A 7,047-nucleotide genomic window follows, 5' to 3' on the forward strand; every position below is an offset into this window, starting at 1 on the left:
GGCCTTGATGAATCTGACACAATCCCTGGCAGCTGGTGGGGAGCTCCAGAGCAAGGTCTCCCTGGTGGGCGGTTTGCCAGTCGGCAGGAAGCGGCGAGGACGTGGTACTTGAGCCTCGCTCCAACATCCGTCATCATGCGGGAACATCCTGACGCTAGGGGCCTTGGTGGCCACCCCGTCTGCTGACCACTCCGTGAGGGCCATCTGCAGTTCATATAATGGAGCCAGGACGTTGCCTCTGCAGCCTCAGAGCTTCCCAAACCAAGCCTGTGTTGGAGGTTGGCCTCAACATAATAAGTCATCTTATTTACTTATTTTTATTTTATTTAAAAAATTTTTAATGTTTTATTTATGAGAGAGAGAGAGAGAGAGAGAGAATGAATGTGAGTGGGGGAGGGGCAGAGAGCAAGGCAGACAGAATCTGAAACAGGCTCCAGGCTCTGAGCTGTCAGCACAGAGCCCGACGCGGGGCTCGAACTCTCCAACTGAGAGACCATGATCTGAGCTGAAGTCTGATGCTCAACCAACTGAGCCACCCAGGTTTCCCTCAAAATAATAAGTCATTTTAGCATCTGTTTCTTCTTAAGGGACAAAGAACAGTGTGAGTCTGTGTTACAGTGACTCTTCAGAGACTTGTTTCATAGTTGTTTCATTTCATCTTATTTCTTCCTTATACAATTGAGATCAAATTACAGATCTAATCTGGAAAATATTTGGGGTAATGCTGAAAATTACTCTGCTGCTTTTCGTGTGTACTTTTCAAAGTGCTTAGATAAACATCATCTCATCTGGTCCACAGAAAACCCTATCAGGTAGACAGAACAGTGGCAAAAATTCTCTTGGGCAACTTTTATGGGTATCCTGTAACTTCTAAAGTTATTTTCATGACACCAGGAAAAAAAAAAAAAAAAAGATTAACACATGACCAGAGATGCCCTTAGTTGCTCTAGAAATGATCCAGGGAGCACTAATTTTTTTTAAATTACTGACGTACCAGCACATTCTTTTTTTGTTTCATTGAAGTATAGTTGACCCACAATGTTACATTAGTTTCAGGTAACAACATAGTGATTTGACAAGTCTATACATTAAGCTCTGCTTACCACCATATTCTTAGTGACATTTCTCTCACTTGTTTCAGTTTTTTTTTTAATTTTGTTTTTTACATTTATTTATTTTTGAGAGACAGAGAGAGACAGAGCACAAGTGGGGGGAGGTCAGAGAGAGAGGAAGACACAGAATCTAAAGTAGGCTCCAGGCTCTTAGCTGTCAGCACAGAGCCTGATGTGGGGCTCGAACTCAAGAACCGTGAGATCATGACCTGAGCCGAAGTCGGGCACTTAACCGACTGAGCCACCCAAGCGCCCCACATTTCTTTCAGTTTTTGTCATGACTTTAAGTTCACACGAATTTGATGAATTTAAGGGGAATGATATTATTTGTTGGCATTTTAATTTTAATATATAAAATCCAAAACATTAGGAAATTCGATAAGACATAAAATTCACTAAGTGTTTAACACAAAATTTAAATTTCTGTTAACACCCAATCTTTATTTAGGTACATTTTTTATGTTACTGCAAATATTTGTATATATCATTTTCTACTTTGCTTTTTAAAAACTCTACACCATTCTAAAGAATTTCCAAGCTCCATAATTCTATAGTTGTCATTAGTATAATGTTTAATGACTGTCTTCTATGATATCTACTCTTTTCACATATTTTAAGCATGGTTTAAATGGGCATTTTAAAAATGAATCTCATAGCAGATAGACATTTAGGAACATATAAAGTAAAAAAGACATTTTTAAATAATATATTCCCATTTTTTAAAAAACTGGACCAAAAACATATGGTTAAAAGTCATTTGTAATGTAGTTGTTCCTGTGAGACTTTAGTGTTCTCATTGACCTTTCGGCCTGATTCTAAAAATAGAAGACTTTATCATAGACCTATTTTTAGACATACAGCGTCATGACCTAAACTTAATAAAAATCAAACACAAAGAGTTGAAAGTGGGAAGCTACTTTGCAGAAATTCCTTTGGGGCTATATCCTGCCTAAATTCTACAAGAAGAATTCCCACAGAAATCAGTAGGAGATTAAAATAAATATCAATGGCAGGATACAGTCCAAATTATGAACAAAAACTTTAAACTTGACAGGTTAATTGTTTTTCAGAACGATTGGAATTCAGGGGCAGTGTTTTCATGAGGGAAAACCAACATTTTGGCTGTAGATAAATTTGTACACGGCATTTTGAATAGTAGGGCCTTATCTATGGGAATAACACCCACCCATTGTTTTATGACATTGGTTTCTGCCATTTTGAAGGGAAGTTTCCAGAGGGGACATTCTGATTTTGCCTTGGTGGGTCAAATTTCCAGTGTGCTTTCGTTTGAAGTAGGACAAACCATAGATAAAGTGAAAGCAATGTATTTCTTTTTTTTTTTTAATATATGAAATTTATTGTCAAATTGGTTTCCATACAACACCCAGTGCTCATCCCAAAAGGTGCCCTCCTCAATACCCATCACCCACCCTCCCCTCCCTCCCACCCCCCATCAACCCTCAGTTCTCAGTTTTTAAGAGTCTCTTAGGCTTTGGCTCTCTCCCACTCTAACCTCCTTTTTTTTTCCTTCCCCTCCCCCATGGGTTTCTGTTAAGTTTCTCAGGATCCACATAAGAGTGAAACCATATGGTATCTGTCTTTCTCTGTATGGCTTATTTCACTTAGCATCACACTCTCCAGTTCCATCCACGTTGCTACAAAGGGCCATATTTCATTCTTTCTCATTGCCACGTAGTACTCCATTGTGTATATAAACCACAATTTCTTTATCCATTCATCAGTTGATGGACATTTAGGCTCTTTCCATAATTTGGCTATTGTTGAGAGTGCTGCTATAAACATTGGGGTACAAGTGCCCCTATGCATCAGTACTCCTGTATCCGTTGGGTAAATTCCTAGCAGTGCTAATGCTGGGTCATAGGGTAGGTCTATTTTTAATTTTCTGAGGAACCTCCACACTGTTTTCCAGAGTGGCTGCACCAATTTGCATTCCCACCAACAGTGCAAGAGGGTTCCCGTTTCTCCACATCCTCGCCAGCATCTATAGTCTCCTGATTTGTTCATTTTGGCCACTCTGACTGGCATGAGGTGATATCTGAGTGTGGTTTTGATTTGTATTTCCCTGATAAGGAGCGACGTTGAACATCTTTTCATGTGCCTGTTGGCCATCCGGATGTCTTCTTTAGAGAAGTGTCTATTCATGTTTTCTGCCCATTTCTTCACTGGGTTATTTGTTTTTCGGGTGTGGAGTTTGGTGAGCTCTTTATAGATTTTGGATATTAGCCCTTTGTCCGATATGTCATTTGCAAATATCTTTTTCCATTCCGTTGGTTGCCTTTTAGTTTTGTTGGTTGTTTCCTTTGCTGTGCAGAAGCTTTTTATCTTCATAAGGTCCCAGTAATTCATTTTTGCTTTTAATTCCCTTGCCTTTGGGGATGTGTCGAGTAAAAGATTGCTACGGCTGAGGTCAGAGAGGTCTTTTCCTGCTTTCTCCTCTAGGGTTTTGATGGTTTCCTGTCTCACATTCAGGTCCTTTATCCATTTTGAGTTTATTTTTGTGAATGGTGTGAGAAAGTGGTCTAGTTTCAACCTTCTGCATGTTGCTGTCCAAAGAAATGTATTTCTAACACTCCTTGCTTGGCCACATTATTTGAACGTGGTTAAGAAACAAATTATACCCCAAGGGAAAGATTCAAAGGTAAGATTGGGCAGTGAGTGGCTTGAAATGTTGCAACTCCTATAAAATGTTACAACATATACGAAAGTATACATAGTGTTCAGGTTGCCTAACTTCTCGTCTGGAACCCTTGAATAGTGGTTTGTATAAAAGTCAAGTTCTGCATTCTTTGTTAAACTTTGCCCCACCGTACCGCACAACAAATGCACAGACTTAGACATTTAGACGCTCCACTTAGCCTCTCTGAGTCACTCTTTCCTTTTTTGAGAAAACAGGGTAACAGTGCCTTTCTGTGAATGAGGATGAGATTCAAGAAAGAGCAACGCAAGCATATGAGGGTTTCATTTTCTAGCAAGTACAAGTCAGGAGTTGGGCAATCACGGGCAGTGACTCCAGGGATGAGGGTGTCCTTTCCTCACCATTATAAGGTGGCTACCACAGCTCCAGACATCGTGTCCGTGTTCAAGGCTGGTTATGGGGTAAAGGAATGATGTCACCGATGCCTGTCCCTTTTAGCAGAAAAATAAATAAATAAATGGAGGATTTCCCAGAAGCTCCCTTGCGTCTATCAACATGTGTCCTGTCTGGAACTGTACAGTGTGACCAATCCCAGCTACAAAGGAGAGTGGGAATTAGAGTGAAACATTTTTGGCACAAAAAATTGGAATGTATAAGCCCTCATTTGCTTTCCTTTAATTACCTCGAAGGTACTTATAAACATTGCAATAATATTTTGGATAAAGTTGGACACAGAGGAGATGCCCATGAACCCCCAGGAGATCGATAACCATGCTTGTCAAGGTTACTCCCGTAACTCCGCTGTTAGAGCATTAGCTATGTTAGAGCACTGTTCCCTAGTAAGGTGGTTGGCACATAATATGTGGCCAGGAAACATAAGCGGCTGATTCAGTAATATTCATGTCAACGAGGATATTCAATTCAAATAACGTGGAGCGAGTGTCTATTATTTCAAATCATGTGCTAGGGGCTGTAGGAGGTATAGTGATTCTAACGCTATACTGAACAGGGCTATCATCTGATGGGCAGGTAAACTTGAGTCCAACCAACTGTAATACAAAACCATACGTGTTAGGAGCATAATTAGAGATTTAAATGAAGTACTCTAGAAATATAGAGCAATAGCAAATATTTTCCACTAGAAATTAATTAGAGAGTCAGCTGGAAGATTGAAGAAGAACATGGTCAGAGGAGACTCTAAGAGGAAAGGACCAACTTCTGGGGGTAAAGATAAAAATGATGGTTACAAGGGGTTCCCAGGTGGCTCAGTCAGTTGAGCAGCAGACCTTGGCTCAGGTCATGATCTCCCGTTCCGTGAGTTCGAGCCCCGCGTCGGGCTCTGTACTGACAGCTCAGAGCCCGGAGCCTGCTTCGGATTCTGGGTCTCCCTCTCTCTCTGCCCCTCCCCTGCTTGCTCTGTCTCTCTCTCTCAAAAATAAACATTAAAAATTTTTTTAAAAAAGAGAGAACATAAACAGGACTTGTTTTACAAAGTTAAAAGATTCTAGGATGAAGATAACACAGAAGGAAAACATGGAAATTAAATGAGGTATCTAGGCCACTGGGATTAAAGAGTATTTGGTTGAAATGGAAGCAGTTTGTTTTTTCTGTGAGACCCGAGATCTTGAACAGTAAAAACTAAGAAAGAAAACTTAAGTAGCAGTGGAAAAATGATACTGCCTCTGATTAACTTTAGAAGCCGGGCAGGGATTGAATTTGTTATCAAGGAAGCTGTTGAGAGCCCCCAAATAAATCTGTTTGGTTCCATATGTACCTTAGGTTGAAAATGGTCTGATCAAAAATTGTTTCCCACACTGTGTGGGATGAAAATCTCTATCTAAAAGCATGTTAGTGTTGCTATATTAGTTTCTTTTAATACTACTTTCAGCAAATGTTTTAAGATGATTGAGGCAGGAAAATCTGTTTGAGATTAAAAACCTGCTGTTAGCCCAAGGAATGTCATAGTAAATGAAATGTCAGGAGGAATTCAGTGTACATGTTTGAGCTTGTAGAACAACTGTGTTCAAAGGAAATTAAACTGAAAAAAAAATTTGTTTCAATATGGCCAATACAGGACTAAATTAGATAGTTTATAAGCCCTCTTGTTCAGTGTCTACAGCATAACCTGTTACTAAACATTCCCTTTTTCTGATGATAAGAGCCCATGTGTATTGAGCACTTACTATATTCCAGCTACTGTGCCAATTACATTACATATTTTCCCATTTAATTTTCACAGCAACCCAATGAGGTAGAAACTTTATTTTCATTCTTGTTTAGCAATGAGAGAGTGAGGAGTAGTGGTCGCAAAGTTCTTAAGCAGAGAAGTAAGACTGGACCCAGGATTCTTTCTGACTGGTAACCACCCTCTCGTGTACTGTTTCTGTTGTTCGGATTCATCAGGTATGTTTAAAATGAAATGGGAGGGGCGCCTGGGTGGCGCAGTCGGTTAAGGGTCCAACTCTTGATTTCGGCTCAGGTCATGATTTCATGGTCATGAAATGGAGGCCCACACCGGGCTGTGCGCTGACAGTGTGGAGTCTGCTTGGGGTTCTCTCTCTCCCTCTCTCTTTGCCCCTCCCCTGCTCTCTCCTCTGTGTCTCTCAAAAATAAATTAAAAAAAAAAAAAGAAAGCATCTGATATCCTTTTTTTTTTTTTTTATTTTTAGAGAAAGAGAACACAAGTGGAGGAGAGAGGCAGAGAGAGGGAGAGAGAGGACACAAGTGGGGGCCTGGGGGAGAGAGAGAGAGAGAGAGAGAGAGAGAGAGAGAGAGAGAATATATCCCAAGCAGGCTCTGTGCTCAGTGTGGATCCCAATGTGTGGCTTGAACCCATGACCCTGGGATCATGACCTGAACCAAAATCAACAGTTGGACACTCAACCTGCTGCACCACCCAGGTGCCCCTGACATAATTCTACAGCTCCTTTCCACCATTGAGTAAGTTTACCTCTGGCAAGGACTTGTTTTCAATATCTGAAAAGATTTTGTGTATTCTGCGAGGGAAATATAAAATATGTTCTATGTTATAGTAACTCAGAGTTTAAGGAATACGTTACAGTTCCAATATCAGGTACGTTTCCTTTTATGTATTCTCTTTAATGTTTAATGAGGAAATGTTTTGTTTGATTTTCCTTCTTTGAAAGGGAACATTCATTTCCTAAAGCCCTAAATCTAAATATTATTACATTCCATATAGCAAAAGGTTTGAAATGAAAAAACATACAAATAAGATGCTCTGGTACGATGGAGTCCAGGTTTGAGTACTGTTGTTTATCA

Source organism: Lynx canadensis, chromosome B1 (assembly GCF_007474595.2).
Source record: "Lynx canadensis isolate LIC74 chromosome B1, mLynCan4.pri.v2, whole genome shotgun sequence".
Lineage (NCBI taxonomy): Eukaryota > Metazoa > Chordata > Mammalia > Carnivora > Felidae > Lynx > Lynx canadensis.